The 16,763-nt window shown below is 45.7% G+C and overlaps 1 protein-coding gene across 2 annotated transcripts in view; it reads right to left on the bottom strand.

Moving 5' to 3' along the window:
* The window catches only part of SLC38A4 (solute carrier family 38 member 4), a 205,666-nt gene that overhangs the window by 64,188 nt on the left and 124,715 nt on the right, over positions 1–16,763 (bottom strand). The gene's annotated exons all lie outside the window — the stretch shown is intronic.

Below are 16,763 nucleotides of genomic sequence, written 5' to 3'. Positions count from 1 at the left end.
TTGGAATGTGCTTGATGCAAATCAAAACATCCTGTTTGCAACTAGGGCACAAGTGCTGCCACTGAATGGGTGGGTGTGTGTGGGGCACAATTTTTGGAAAAAAGGGAGGCTCCGCTTGGAGTAACCCTTGCTTACATTGTTTTTAAAAGGAGACAAGATGACCAAGTCATGGTTCAGCAAAGACTTTATCTATCTACCCCGGTGTCATGCTGGGGACGGTTAATTATGGCGTATTTTTGAATGTGCTTGATGCAAATCAAAACATCCTGTTTGCAGCTATGGCACAAGTGCTGCCACTGATGGGGTGTCTGTGTGCCCAATTTTTGGAAAAAAGGTAGACTCCGCTTGGAGTAACCCTTGCTTGCTGTGTTTTTTAAAAATGATACAAGATGAACAGATCTGAAGGCAAGATGAAGGCAACATCATGTCTCCACCTGCACTTTCCTCACAAACCTGCATTTTTCCAGGGACACCCTACTCAACACCGTCTACACACAGCAGCCAGATCTCTGTCCCTCAGATGTGGTCAAATAAAAGGCCACTTCCTGCGACCCATGACAAAGCTAAGAGGTTGACTCTATCCCTCTGTAAGCTGTTGGCTACCGAAATGCTGCCTTTCCGCATGGTGGACACACAGGATTTTAGAGACCTTATGTCTGTCACTGTGCCCCAGTACCAGATGCCCAGTCGCCACTACTTCTCTAAGAAAGGTGTGCCTGCGCTACACCAGCATGTTGCACACAACATCACCGCTTCCTTGAGAAACTCTGTGTGTGAACAGGTGCATTTCACCACCGATACTTGGACCAGTAAGCATGGATAGGGACGTTACATGTCGCTGACTGGGCACTGGCAAACTATGGTGAGAGATGGAGAAGGGTCTGCTGTACAAGTCTTGCCGTCCCCACGAGTTGTTTCAATCCTTGTTCTGTATGTAGAAGTTAATACACTGCTTCTGCCTCTTCAACCTCGTGTGGGTCCTCCACCTTGGCGCAAACCCTGTGTGGTCAGGCCACCCTTCCTTGCAACTGCGCACAAGGACTACCACACACCTCCTTACTATGCTGGCAGCAGAGCTCAATGCCATCAGGCGGTCAAAGTTTTACTTTGAAATGTATGGGAAATGTGAGTCACACCGCTATTCCAGAGAATAGTAGTCAGGCAGGGTCAAAACATTAATTGAGGAACAGGAACAGAATGGGACGGCCATGACTTAATCAGAAAACAAGCAGAGGTGAAATGCGGATCGGCCAACAAGGTACATAAACAGCAAGCAGGAAAAGTAGTCAGGTAACAAGCACACAAAATCATAAAACAGAACTGGGGGTAAAATTAACCAGAGGTTCATAGCTATGTCTGGCAGTGGTCTGCAGACAGGATGGGCATAAAAAAGGGTGTGGTGTCTTCACATTGGTTGTAGCTGAATGATGGTATTTCATCTGTGAGATACCCACCAGCTACATTCAGCCAGAGATTCTGCATCTGTCAAGGTAATGCAGCCCAGTGGGTGAGCATAACCTGCGTCCACCTGCGCCGCTGGCATCGACTCCTCTCCCATCATCAGCACTATGCATGAAAGGAACACGTTGTCACCTGGCGACTGGAGTACAAATTGCCGGAGCGGACTCCGTTGGTGACTTAACAGCCGTGTGCGGCAATGATGCAAACCTGGCTGCGGGCCATCCTCAGGGCAATGTGACACACGTGCCTTGTATGGCTCACGTGTTGAATCTGATTCTCCAGCAATTTTTAAAACACCATCACGGCCTACATGGCCTTGTGCAGCGTGCACGCTCGCTATGTGCTCACTTCCATCGTGCGCACACAGCAGCTCCACAACTTTCATCACTCCGGAAGTCTTAGGGTCTGGCAGTTAAACGCCGGAAATGCGATGTTCCGACACGCAGGAATTGGAATCTGCACATGTTGCAGCGTGTGTGGCAGCACCGCAGAGCCCTGCTGAAATACGGTATGACATATAGCCTGGGATAACTTGATCAAGAGGTGGTGCAGATCACGCTGCTGGAGTGGTGTCAGATCAAGGACCTATGCACCCTGCTACACAGTTCACAAATGTCGATGAAGATGTTTAGCACTAGCAATGCCATTCTCAGCGTGACAATTCTGGTCATCTACATGATGGAGCACACTGTAATTATTATTCGGAGTCAGGTGTTGGGACAAGAGGAAGGGGAGGAAGTACAGGAGGAGTCATATGCGGAAGGGATAACAAGATCTACGAGGTCCAGATGGTAAGCGGCACCTATGCGGCAGTCATGGTGAGGGAGAGGGATTAACAAGGGCGCATAGTATCAGCAAAAAGTGTTGATGAAAGTGCAGGAGCCCATGAAGAAATGGAGGACGAACTGGCGATGGGCATGGAAGACTCAGCAGATGAGTGAGAGCTTGCTCACATTTCGGTTGTGCGAGGTTGTGGGTAGAGGGCAGAGGAAGGATGCACGATTCTCACCTCTCTGCCACCAACACACCAAGGACTTGGTCCTCCTGGATGCACAAGACACATGAGCGCCTTCTTGCTGCACTACCTACATAACCCTCGGATTGTATGAATTTGAAGTAATCCTGAATACTGGGTTGCCACACTGTTAGATCCCCGGTACAAGACAAAATTTGGCGAACTAATTCCTGCCATAGAAATAGACGCACGTATACAGGAGTATCTGCAGAATGTGGTACGCAATCTTAGATCTACTTTTCCACTAAACACCAGTGCTGCACAGAGTGAATCTCAACGCTTTGTCATGGATAGGAGGAAATGGTCTTTTACTTGTCCACATGGGAGGGACCGAGGGATGGCTGCTGTGCTGAGATGGCGTTGAGTACGGTGTCCCTGCACAGTTGCACTTTTGGTCATATCCCAAAATGAGTTGAAAAAGGACAGATGCTGTTGGAAAGGGGAACAGGTGTGTTGGAAAGGGGAATAAAGTTTTGGTCCGTGGATTTGGTGGTTAAGCAACTGTAACATTTGCTGAAGAAACAACATCTGTTACAGTGGGACTGGCAGATTTGGATAAAGTGGTATATAATCTGTGACCGCTATATAACGAAAATTAATAAGAAAAGAAAGAGAAAGGTATATATCCCCATCAGCAGTCAGTGTCCACCGTGCTCCCAGTTGGAAAAGGAGAGGTTGGCAACTTGAAGGTTTGGTGGAGGATACAGAGCTGTGTGGCTATGAAACTAATAGTAGCCTGAACCGAGTTAGACGCCATTCGGATCTGGAGACTGTGAGCCCTGTTAGCGTCACAGGGTCCACATGCCCACCCAGCCCAGGAACTCCCTTTTAACAACACAGGGGCCATTGAGTACGCTGACCGTGTGCGTAGGGGCCACACCTGTGGACAGCAGGCGCATCAGCAGCAGCAGGCCTGTTAATGCCACTGGGCTGCACAAGCAGGACTGTTAGGACAGGAGCTGGTCTTAACCGTTCTGCGTTACCAACTGTGGTGGTGGCCTGCATCCACCACCCTATCCCTGCCTACCTCTGGCCTAAAGCCGCAATGGGTTCAACACATGGAGGTGTGCTCTTTCGGAGCATAATAGAAGACTGCGCACCTCCTTGTTGGCTCCAGCCCCTTTTATAACCTGGGTCCGCCCCAAACCAGGGTGAACCACAATGCACCTCCTGGAGACAAAAGTAGAGTGACACGTCATCAGTGGCATAACTAGCGTCCTATTTGGAAACGCAACTTCAATTATGACCTCATGGCTGCCATGACCCAAACACCTCACCAGTCATCGTCTGACCATCAATAATGCGGTGACAAGTCATAGGTGTGGGCCTCTGCAAGCCATTTGGGAGGACACCTGATGCCCTGTGGTCTATATGGGACCCCCACATCAGGGCCAGGGCCAAAGAGTTCATTACCGGACCTAGTCTCTGATGCAGGAAGTGCCTGAGCATGCTCAGTAGCATGAAATACAGTCTCTGAAAAAAGACTATCAGCTTTAGCATGGTGTCTAGGCACAAAACAGGACTTAGACCCGGCACGGAATGCAAGCACCTGTGCAAAGAGGCTTTTCACACTTAGTGTGGGAGCATGCGCTGTATCCCGAAAAGAAGACTTAGCGTCAGGAATAACACAGTCAGGCTGAGCATACTCACTACGCGAAACACTGTAATTATGCTGCAGCTGGGGTACATCGGCACACGCATGCGCACTAGCTGACTCTCCACACTTAGACGTGGAGGGGAAATTTGTCTTGGAGATGCTGTCTATGAACAGAAGGAAAAGCTAAAGGAAGCCTGACTTTCTATCCCTCCGAATTATGAAATGCAGCAATGAATTCCATGAGTTTGCTATAACATTAGCGTATCAAAATGTGCATGAGGGTGTGATGTAGAGGTGCTAGAAATAGCTTGTCACCAGTGGGGCACTAATGGAATACAACAGCCAGTTCTATGATGCCACTAAATGGCAGTATTTTGTGCTATCATTATAGCTTATTAAAAACAGAGCAGGAGGTTGTCATGCAGAGGTGCTGCACATAGATTTGCAGTAGTGTGAATAGACAAAAGTACAATAGCCACGTTTAGGATACAACTAGGTACAGTGAGTGTTTGCTAGCATAATGGCTGAGTTTAAAAAAATTAGAGTGTGCAATGCAGGCAGACGTGCTGCAAATATCGTTCCAATACTGTGAATAGACAAAAGTACAATAGCCACGTTAAGGATACAACTTGGTACAGTGAGTGTTTGCTAGTATAATGGCTGAGTTTAAAAAAGTTTGAGTGTGCAATGCAGGCAGACGTGCTGCAAATAACGTTCCAATACTGTGAATAGACAAAAGTACAATAGCCACGTTTAGGATACAACTAGGTACACTGAGTGTTTGCTAGTATAATGGCTGAGTTTAAAAAAGTTTGAGTGTGCAATGCAGGCAGACATGCTGCAAATATGTTTACAATAGTGTGAATAGACAAAAGTACAATAGCCACGTTTAGGATGCCACTAGGTACACTGAGTGTTTGCTAGTATAATGGCTGAGTTTAAAAAAGTTTGAGTGTACAATGCAGGCAGACGTGCTGCAAATAACGTTCCAATACTGTGAATAGACAAAAGTACAATAGCCACGTTTAGGATACAACTAGGTATACTGAGTGTTTGCTAGTATAATGGCTGAGTTTAAAAAAGTTTGAGTGTGCAATGCAGGCAGACATGCTGCAAATATGTTTACAATAGTGTGAATAGACAAAAGTACAATAGCCACGTTTAGGATGCCACTAGGTACACTGAGTGTTTGCTAGTATAATGGCTGAGTTTAAAAAAGTTTGAGTGTGCAATGCAGGCAGACGTGCTGCAAATAACGTTCCAATACTGTGAATAGACAAAAGTACAATAGCCACGTTTAGGATACAACTAGGTACAGTGAGTGTTTGCTAGTATAATGGCTGAGTTTAAAAAAGTTAGAGTGTGCAATGCAGGCAGACGTGCTGCAAATATCGTTCCAATACTGTGAATTGACAAAAGTACAATAGCCACGTTTAGGATACAACTAGGTACAGTGAGTGTTTGCTAGTATAATGGCTGAGTTTAAAAAAGTTTGAGTGTGCAATGCAGGCAGACGTCCTGCAAATAACGTTCCAATACTGTGAATTGACAAAAGTACAATAGCCACGTTTAGGATACAACTAGGTACAATGAGTGTTTGCTAGTATAATGGCTGAGTTTAAAAAACTTTGAGTGTGCAATGCAGGCAGACGTGCTGCAAATAACGTTCCAATACTGTGAATAGACAAAAGTACAATAGCCACGTTTAGGGTACAACTAGGTACACTGAGTGTTTGCTAGTATAATGGCTGAGTTTAAAAAAGTTTGAGTGTGCAATGCAGGCAGACATGCTGCAAATATGTTTACAATAGTGTGAATAGACAAAAGTACAATAGCCACGTTTAGGATGCCACTAGGTACACTGAGTGTTTGCTAGTATAATGGCTGAGTTTAAAAAAGTTTGAGTGTGCAATGCAGGCAGACGTGCTGCAAATAACGTTCCAATACTGTGAATAGACAAAAGTACAATAGCCACGTTTAGGATACAACTAGGTACAGTGAGTGTTTGCTAGTATAATGGCTGAGTTTAAAAAAGTTAGAGTGTGCAATGCAGGCAGACGTGCTGCAAATATCGTTCCAATACTGTGAATTGACAAAAGTACAATAGCCACGTTTAGGATACAACTAGGTACAGTGAGTGTTTGCTAGTATAATGGCTGAGTTTAAAAAAGTTTGAGTGTGCAATGCAGGCAGACGTGCTGCAAATAACGTTCCAATACTGTGAATAGACAAAAGTACAATAGCCACGTTTAGGATACAACTAGGTACAGTGAGTGTTTGCTAGTATAATGGCTGAGTTTAAAAAAGTTTGAGTGTGCAATGCAGGCAGACATGCTGCAAATATGTTTACAATAGTGTGAATAGACAAAAGTACAATAGCCACGTTTAGGATGCCACTAGGTACACTGAGTGTTTGCTAGTATAATGGCTGAGTTTAAAAAAGTTAGAGTGTGCAATGCAGGCAGACGTGCTGCAAATATCGTTCCAATACTGTGAATAGACAAAAGTACAATAGCCACGTTTAGGATACAACTAGGTACACTGAGTGTTTGCTAGTATATTGGCTGAGTTTAAAAAAGTTTGAGTGTGCAATGCAGGCAGACATGCTGCAAATATGTTTACAATAGTGTGAATAGACAAAAGTACAATAGCCACGTTTAGGATGCCACTAGGTACACTGAGTGTTTGCTAGTATAATGGCTGAGTTTAAAAAAGTTTGAGTGTGCAATGCAGGCAGACGTGCTGCAAATAACGTTCCAATACTGTGAATAGACAAAAGTACAATAGCCACGTTTAGGATACAACTAGGTACACTGAGTGTTTGCTAGTATAATGGCTGAGTTTAAAAAAGTTTGAGTGTGCAATGCAGGCAGACATGCTGCAAATATGTTTACAATAGTGTGAATAGACAAAAGTACAATAGCCACGTTTAGGATGCCACTAGGTACACTGAGTGTTTGCTAGTATAATGGCTGAGTTTAAAAAAGTTTGAGTGTGCAATGCAGGCAGACGTGCTGCAAATAACGTTCCAATACTGTGAATAGACAAAAGTACAATAGCCACGTTTAGGATACAACTAGGTACACTGAGTGTTTGCTAGTATAATGGCTGAGTTTAAAAAAGTTTGAGTGTGCAATGCAGGCAGACATGCTGCAAATATGTTTACAATAGTGTGAATAGACAAAAGTACAATAGCCACGTTTAGGATGCCACTAGGTACACTGAGTGTTTGCTAGTATAATGGCTGAGTTTAAAAAAGTTTGAGTGTGCAATGCAGGCAGATGTGCTGCAAATAACGTTCCAATACTGTGAATAGACAAAAGTACAATAGCCACGTTTAGGATACAACTAGGTACACTGAGTGTTTGCTAGTATAATGGCTGAGTTTAAAAAAGTTTGAGTGTGCAATGCAGGCAGACATGCTGCAAATATGTTTACAATAGTGTGAATAGACAAAAGTACAATAGCCACGTTTAGGATACCACTAGGTACACTGAGTGTTTGCTAGTATAATGGCTGAGTTTAAAAAAGTGTGAGTGTGCAATGCAGGCAGACGTGCTGCAAATAACGTTCCAATACTGTGAATAGACAAAAGTACAATAGCCACGTTTAGGATACAACTAGGTACACTGAGTGTTTGCTAGTATAATGGCTGAGTTTAAAAAAGTTTGAGGGTGCAATGCAGGCAGACATGCTGCAAATATGTTTACAATAGTGTGAATAGACAAAAGTACAATAGCCACGTTTAGGATGCCACTTGGTACACTGAGTGTTTGCTAGTATAATGGCTGAGTTTAAAAAAGTTTGAGTGTGCAATGCAGGCAGATGTGCTGCAAATAACGTTCCAATACTGTGAATAGACAAAAGTACAATAGCCACGTTTAGGATACAACTAGGTACACTGAGTGTTTTCTAGTATAATGGCCGAGTTTAAAAAAGTTTGAGTGTGCAATGCAGGCAGACATGCTGCAAATATGTTTACAATAGTGTGAATAGACAAAAGTACAATAGCCACGTTTAGGATGCCACTAGGTACACTGAGTGTTTGCTAGTATAAAGGCTGAGTTTAAAAAAGTTTGAGTGTGCAATGCAGGCAGACGTGCTCTGCAAATGTCTTTGCACTAGTGGGACTATAGCAAAGTCCAATAGCCACGTTTAGGATGCCACTAGGTACACTGAGTGTTTGCTAGTCAAATGGCTTAGTTTAAAAAAGTTGGAGTGTGCAATGCAGGCAGACGTGCTCTGCAAATGTCTTTGCACTAGTGGGACTATAGCAAAGTCCAATAGCCACGTTTAGGATGCCACTAGGTACACTGAGTGTTTGCTAGTCAAATGGCTTAGTTTAAAAAAGTTGGAGTGTGCAATGCAGGCAGACGTGCTCTGCAAATGTCTTTGCACTAGTGGGACTATAGCAAAGTCCAATAGCCACGTTTAGGATGCCACTAGGTACACTGAGTGTTTGCTAGTAAAATGGCTTAGTTTAAAAAAGTTGGAGTGTGCAATGCAGGCAGACGTGCTCTGCAAATGTCTTTGCACTAGTGGGACTATAGCAAAGTCCAATAGCCACGTTTAGGATGCCACTAGGTACACTGAGTGTTTGCTAGTAAAATTGCTTAGTTTAAAAAAGTTGGAGTGTGCAATGCAGGCAGACGTGCTCTGCAAATGTCTTTGCACTAGTGGGACTATAGCAAAGTCCAATAGCCACATTTAGGATGCCACTAGGTACACTGAGTGTTTGCTAGTAAAATGGCTTAGTTTAAAAAAGTTGGAGTGTGCAATGCAGGCAGACGTGCTCTGCAAATGTGTTTGCACTAGTGGGACTATAGCAAAGTCCAATAGCCACGTTTAGGATGCCACTAGGTACACTGAGTGTTTGCTAGTAAAATGGCTTAGTTTAAAAAAGTTGGAGTGTGCAATGCAGGCAGACGTGCTCTGCAAATGTCTTTGCACTAGTGGGACTATAGCAAAGTCCAATAGCCACGTTTAGGATGCCACTAGGTACACTGAGTGTTTGCTAGTAAAATTGCTTAGTTTAAAAAAGTTGGAGTGTGCAATGCAGGCAGACGTGCTCTGCAAATGTCTTTGCACTAGTGGGACTATAGCAAAGTCCAATAACCACGTTTAGGATGCCACTAGGTACACTGAGTGTTTGCTAGTAAAATGGCTTAGTTTAAAAAAGTTGGAGTGTGCAATGCAGGCAGACGTGCTCTGCAAATGTCTTTGCACTAGTGGGACTATAGCAAAGTCCAATAGCCACATTTAGGATGCCACTAGGTACACTGAGTGTTTGCTAGTAAAATGGCTTAGTTTAAAAAAGTTGGAGTGTGCAATGCAGGCAGACGTGCTCTGCAAATGTCTTTGCACTAGTGGGACTATAGCAAAGTCCAATAGCCACGTTTAGGATGCCACTAGGTACACTGAGTGTTTGCTAGTAAAATGGCTTAGTTTAAAAAAGTTGGAGTGTGCAATGCAGGCAGACGTGCTCTGCAAATGTCTTTGCACTAGTGGGACTATAGCAAAGTCCAATAGCCACAGATAGGATGCCACTAGGTACACTGAGTGTTTGCTAGTATAATGGCTTAGTTATAATGAGTTGGAGTGTGCAGAGGACACGAGGGTACAGTGCCAGGATTGTGGTGCTCTGGGTAGAGGAATGGAAGCCTGCCTTTCTATTCCCTCCTAATGGTGAAATGCAGGGAGGAAATCCCTGACCTTGGCTACACAGACGCTGTTGCTGTTTGCAGGACCTGTCACCTATGGCTCTCTGACCCTGCCGGTTTGAGCCCTTAAAAGGACTGCTATAAAGTGCTCTCCCTAAGCTGTCTAACGCTGTGTATGCAGCGCATACAGCTGTATCGGCTATAGGACTCAGGAGGACGGAGCTGCGACAGTGATGTCTGACACCAAAGACGCAGAAGGCAGATAATGGCGTCCGTGAAGAAAATGTCCGGTTTTATAATGCAGGGACATGTGACATGGACATCCTATCACACATGCCGTTGCTTCTCTGGCTAAAAGTCCACTTAGCTGTGTGTGTGTCTGGGATTGGCTGACATGCTGGCCCGCCCCACAAGACGCGCGGGCTTAGGGAAGGAAGACAAGAAAAAAAAAAAAAAAAATGGCGATCGCCATTATACAAACAGCAGTCATCTGAAGGCGCTGTTCACGCACACTATACACTGAAATGTGATAATAGTGTGATTCACAGAGTGACTTACACTATTACAGCAGAAACCAAGCTATGATTTAGCTTGTTTTTTGCTGCTAGAACCGTTCTCGAACGTTTCTAGAACTATCGAGCTTTTGCAAAAAGCTCGAGTTCTAGTTCGATCTAGAACATGCCCCAAAATCACTCGAGCCTAGAACTGGAGAACCACGAACCGCGCTCAACTCTAGTAATAAGCCGACAGGTGACCCCCCAGCCTGGAGGCTGTAGTGGAGGCCAAGCCAGGTTTATTCTATCAAAGGCAAGGCTAAGGAAGACAGCAGAAGAAAGAGACACTAAGAGAAGGGTACCGGCTTTCACTCTCAGAATCACCCAGAAACGGCGGAGGTCCCTGACGGTGGTCCCAGCAGTCCAAGGGTCCCTACAGTACTGTGACAAGAAGTGTGAGTAAAGAACTTGAACTGCACCCTTGGAGTGATCTCTGTTATTTCAGCTGCATAGACATTCACAAGCACCAACTGTGCCCCGGGCAGTGCTCCACCTGTGGGGAGCAGAACCACCATTGCTGCTATAAACACCATCCCGGAGGCCCCACACAGCAGCGGCGGCTTAATAGCCGCATACCACAGGTGGCGTCACGAACACAAACATTATTAAGCAAGCCACATATTTTACTGACACCCACCAGGGCCACGGAGCCGGGCCCAGCCACCACTGACTACCACCGGACTAGTCCGGCCCGCCACCGGGTGTCCCATAGCCCTGGGGTGGGCGAGTCACATACTCCTTGCAGATGTTGTCCTTGGTGAGATGAAATATAGTACTGAAATAAAGTTTTCAACCTCTTCATCCTCGGGCAATTTTTCGGGTTTTTTTTGCTCCCCTTTTTCTAAGAGCCGTAACTTTTTTCTTTTTCTGTCAATCTTGCCATATAAAGCCTGCTTTACACACTTCAATAGATCTTTCAATCCGTCGTCGGGGTCAAGTTGTAAGTGACGCACATCCGGCATCGTTCGTGATGTATTTGCGTGTGAAATCTACATGCGATCGATATTGAACGAAAATACGGTGATCGCATACACGTCGTTTATTCCTCATACATTGGACGTTTAGTAGTACGAAACTAGTCAATTGTAACGTGTGACATCCATCATACGATTTTGATGTCTGAGGCTATGTGCGCAGGTGTGCGCTCTGCACCGCAGCTTAAAAAAGGTCTGCTTCAGAGCGCAGCTGAAAAGCTGCGTTCTGAAGCGCCTCACAATGTCTGTCATTCACTAATCTCTGTCAGTCCGTCACTATCTCTGTCCCTCTCTCTCTGTCCATGTCAGTCTATCCCTCTTACCTCCTCTCTCATATACTCACCGATCCCCGATCGCCGGCGCTGCACGGCATTCACACTGCTCCGGCGGCTTTTACTGTTTTGAAAAAGCCGGCCGCCCATTAAACAATCTCGTATTCCCTGCTTACCCCGCCCACCGGCGCCTATGATTGGTTACAGTGAGACACGCCCCCCACGCTGAGTGACAGGTGTCACACTGCACCCAATCACAGCAGCCGGTGGGCGTGTCTATACTGTGTAGTGAAATAAATAATTAAATAATTTAAAAAAACGGCGTGCGGTCCCCCAATTTTAAAACCAGCCAGATAAAGCCATACAGCTGAAGGCTGGTATTCTCAGGATGGGGAGCTCCACGTTATGGGGAGCCCCCCAGCCTTACAATATCAGCCAACAGCCGCCCAGAATTGCTGCATACATTATATGCGACAGTTCTGGGACAGTACCCGGCTCTTCCCGATTTACCCTGGTGCGATGGCAAATCGGGGTAATAAGGAGTTATTGGCAGCCCATAGCTGCCAATAAGTCCTAGATTAATCATGTCAGGCGTCTATGAGACACCCTCCATGATTAATCTGTAAATTACAGTAAATAAACACACACGCCCGAAAAAATCCTTTATTGGAAATAAAAAACACACACACATTCCCTGGTTCACCACTTTAATCAGCCCCAAAAAGCCCTCCATGTCCGGCGGAATCCAGCATGCTCCAGCGTCGCATCTAGCGCTGCTGCATGGAGGTGACCGGAGCTGCAGAAGACACCGCCGCTCCGGTCACCTCCACGCAGCTAATGAAGACAGCCGCACGATCAGCTGATCTGTCACTGAGGTTACCCGCGGCCACCGCTGGATCCAGTGACAGCGGGTAACCTCAGTGACAGATCAGCTGATCGCACGGCTGTCTTCATTAGCTGCGTGGAGGTGACCGGAGCGGCTGTGTCTTCTGCAGCTCCTGTCACCTCCATGCAGCAGCGCTGGAAGCGACGCTGGAGCATCCTGGATTCCGCCGGACATGGAGGGCTTTTTGGGGCTGATTAAAGTGGTGAACCAGGGAATGTGTGTGTGTTTTTTATTTCCAATAAAGGATTTTTTCGGGCGTGTGTGTTTATTTACTGTAATTTACAGATTAATCATGGAGGGTGTCTCATAGACGCCTGACATGATTAATCTAGGACTTATTGGCAGCTATGGGCTGCCAATAACTCCTTATTACCCCGATTTGCCAACGCACCAGGGTAAATCGGGAAGAGCCGGGTACTGTCCCAGAACTGTCGCATATAATGTATGTGGCAATTCTGGGCGGCTGTTGGCTGATATTGTTAGGCTGGGGGGCTCCCCATAACGTGGAGCTCCCCATCCTGAGAATACCAGCCTTCAGCCGTATGGCTTTATCTGGCTGGTTTTAAAATTGGGGGGGACCGCACGCCATTTTTTTTAATTATTTAATTATTTATTTCACTACACAGTATAGACACGCCCACCGGCTGCTGTGATTGGGTGCAGTGTGACACCTGTCACTCAGCGTGGGGGGCGTGTCTCACTGTAACCAATCATAGGCGCCGGTGGGCGGGGTAAGTAGGGAATACGAGATTGTTTAATGGGCGGCCGGCTTTTTCAAAACAGTAAAAGCCGCCGGAGCAGTGTGAATGCCGTGCAGCGCCGGGGATCGGGGATCGGTGAGTATATGAGAGAGGGCTGCTCAATTCAGTTACTCAGGGGATTAGCGGTCACCGGTGAGTCTTCACAGGTGACCGCTAATCAGGACGCAGCACAGACAGAGCCGCAGCATCACAATGAAGTCGGGTGAAGTTCACCCGAGTTCATTCTGACAGTGCGGCTCTGTCTGTGTCTGCTGTCATCTGCCATTCACCGCTGCTACATGGCTGTCTGTGTCTGCTGTTAGCGGCCATGTAGCAGAGCTGAATGGCAGATGACATAGTAAAAACGCATCCCTACACATTACACACGCTTGTCAAGTCAATAAATAAAAAAAAAAAAGGGTGCCCAATGCATACGTCACAGAACACATGATCTAAAGGATCGCACACAAAATTGATCAATTTAACATAGGCTACTAACGCACGTGTGACAGCAAATGAACGACCTACGTGCAATCTCATAAGATCGCATATGCGACCTGGGCGTGTCACATCGCATACGAGATCGCATACCTAATTGTAAGGTGTAAAGCTGGCTTAAGAGCTTATTTTTTGCAAGACAAGCTGTACTTTTAAATGAAGCCATGAATTTTACCATATAGTGTACTGGAAAACAGCCAAACAATTTCAAGTGCAGAAAAACAGCAAAAATAGTGTGATCACAAAATAGTTTTCGGGATATTTTATTCACAGAGTTCATTATATGGTAAAACTGATGTGTTGGTGTAATGTCTCATGTCGGTACGAGTTTGTACACATTAAAGATATATAGGTTTACTTTTATCTAAGGAGTTAAAAAAAATTCACAAGTTTGTCTTAAAAAAAGGCGCACTTTTGGCGCCATTTTCCCAAACTTGTAGCGTTCTCATTTTTTGGGATCTATGGCTCAGTGACAGCTTTTTTTTGCATCTTGAGCTGGCGTTTTTATTGGTACCATTTTTGCGTAGATGCTACATTTTGATCGCCTGTTATTGCATTTTGCGCAAAATTTGCATAAACCAAAAAAAGTAATTTTGGCGTTTGGAATTTTTTGCCCGCTACGCCGTTTACCGATCAGATTAATTGATTTTATATTTTGATATATTGGGCGTTTCTGAACTCTACGATACCAAATATGTGTATATTTTTTATTTTTTTAACCCTTTAATATTCAATGGGCCAAATGGGGGGTGATTTGAACTTAAGTTTTTTATTTTTTTTTAATTTTTTCAAACTTTTTTTATTTTACTAAGTCCCCTAGGGGACTATAACGATCAGCAGTCTGATCGCTCTTCTATTTCTCCAGATCACGGCTACACAGCTGAGATTTGGAGAAAAGCTGCTTTACTCTCACACACTGCCCTCTGCCGGCAGTGAGAGAAAGTGACTCATGATAGCTACAGGAGTCATCACATGACCCTGTGCTACCATGGCAACCACCAGAAGTCACGTGATCGCATCACATGACTTCCGATGGGGGTGGTTAAGTTGCCCTTAAGGCGGTGTGCATTTATATCTTGCTGTCAGATTTTGGCAGCGAGGTGTAAGGGGTTAATAGGTGGGGGTGGAAAGTGATTCCACTTGCGCCTGGCAAGCATACATCTCAGCTGTTGAAATCAGGTGACATGTGTGTGGATTGCTGCAGACTGCCCGTGGGGATTAACTCACACGATCCATGATGCTCCCAGTACATCATGCGTCGTAAAGAGGTTAAAAATGAGGATTCCTCCAATACACATTGAAAATTTCAGTAACTTAATTCAATATGTAGATTATAGCTCTAGATAAGTGGTACAGTCATGCTTAAAGCACCACTCCAGCATTTTTTTTAATTTTACTGCTGGAGTGGTTCTTTAATTTAAGTCCCCAGCTCTTTCTCTTAGGCCTCTTTTACACATCCATGAAAATCACGCACGTGTTTCACGGACGTGTCAAAGGTGCGTATTGCCCTCGGTGTGCTGTGTGCATTGCCTACGTGTGTTCTCCGTATGTTATCCATGATAACACACGGAGAACAGGAACTTTCTACTCACCTGTGCCTGGCATCGCTGTCCGTGGTGCTGATCTGCGGTCTCCAGTCCTGCCGACTCCGCGCTGCTGCTGCTGCTTCCGGCCGCAGTGAAGTGAATATTCAATTAGCATAATGAGCGGCGTTCGGCAGCAAGTGACAGCAGCGGCAGAGACAGGAGGGCAGGAGAAAGTGAGTAAAGTAGAAAATGTGGACATGTCTACGTGTGGAGCACACGGGCACACGTATGCTCCACACGTACACATGGTCCATGGCAGAATATGCACGTGAACGCAGACCCATTGATTTTAATGGGTCTACGTGTGCCCGTATCTCCAGTACGTGAGAAAACTGACCCTTCACGTATCGGAGGCACGGACGTGTGAAAGAGGCCTTAGGCTGGTTTCAGATGTCCGTTTTTAATCAGGTACCAGTCACACGCATGGTTATGGTCACACGTATGTCATTCCATGTGTTACACGTGTTACATCCATGTTTGCATACGTGTGACACGTACCAGGTAAAACACGTGTCTTCTCATTATCAAATTATCAAAACACTTCTGCTCTGCTGCCTCCCTCACCTAACCCCTGCTTATTTTTTTCATTGATTATTCACTGCCCAAGGATTTGGAAGCTGGAGCATTGCGGGGACAGCGCTGGACAGCACAGCCGAGGACAGCACCGCAGGGGACATCGCCGGTGACAGGGGAGTATAGAGCAGTTTGTGCAGTGACATCCAGTGGGTCATCGGAGTTCCCAATGAACTCCAATGAACCACTGGAAGTCACCATCGTGACACTCGCTGTAACGCAGTTGTCACACCCTGCGTTACAGCGAGTGTCACGATGGAGGTCATCAGAGTTCATTGGGAAATCCGATGACCTCCTGGACGTCCCTGCACACACAATGCTGGCAGGACACTCACCTGTCACTAGCGATATCCCCAGCAATGCTGTCCTTGGCGATGCTGTCCTTGGCGGTGCTGTCTCCAGCGTTGTCACCGCGATGCCCCTGCACCCAGCTGCTCACTGTGGTGAATAATCAATGAAAATAATGAGCGGGGGTCAGGAGCGGTATGCAGCAGAGAGGGAGGCAGCATCGCTGTGGAGAGGTAATTATAGAAAATCTTTTTATTTATAAATCCATGTTTTCTCTGGTCCGTGTCACACTGATGTCACACGGATCACATCAGTGTGCAACCCGTGTGACACCTGTGCTGCCGGACAAAAAACGGACACTTCTCTGTGTGAAATAGAGGGACTACGTGGTCCGTGTGAAAACACGGCCATGTGAGGTCACAATAGGGTAACATGGGTACGTGTGACATCCGTGTTAAAAACGGATGTCACATGTACCTAAAACACGGACGTCTGAAACCAGCCTTATACTTACCCTCCGGAGTCTTCATCTTCTATCACTGCCACTCTGGTTGGTCTTCTTCAGTTTGCTACCTGCCGCCAGCTCCAGTATTTCAATGAAACGCATTGGAGGTTGCAAATTAATACATCTCTACAAATTAATACATCTCTACGAGAGC

This window comes from Anomaloglossus baeobatrachus, chromosome 4 (genome assembly GCF_048569485.1).
Source record: "Anomaloglossus baeobatrachus isolate aAnoBae1 chromosome 4, aAnoBae1.hap1, whole genome shotgun sequence".
Lineage (NCBI taxonomy): Eukaryota > Metazoa > Chordata > Amphibia > Anura > Aromobatidae > Anomaloglossus > Anomaloglossus baeobatrachus.
This window is presented reverse-complemented; position numbering and strand designations above follow the sequence as displayed.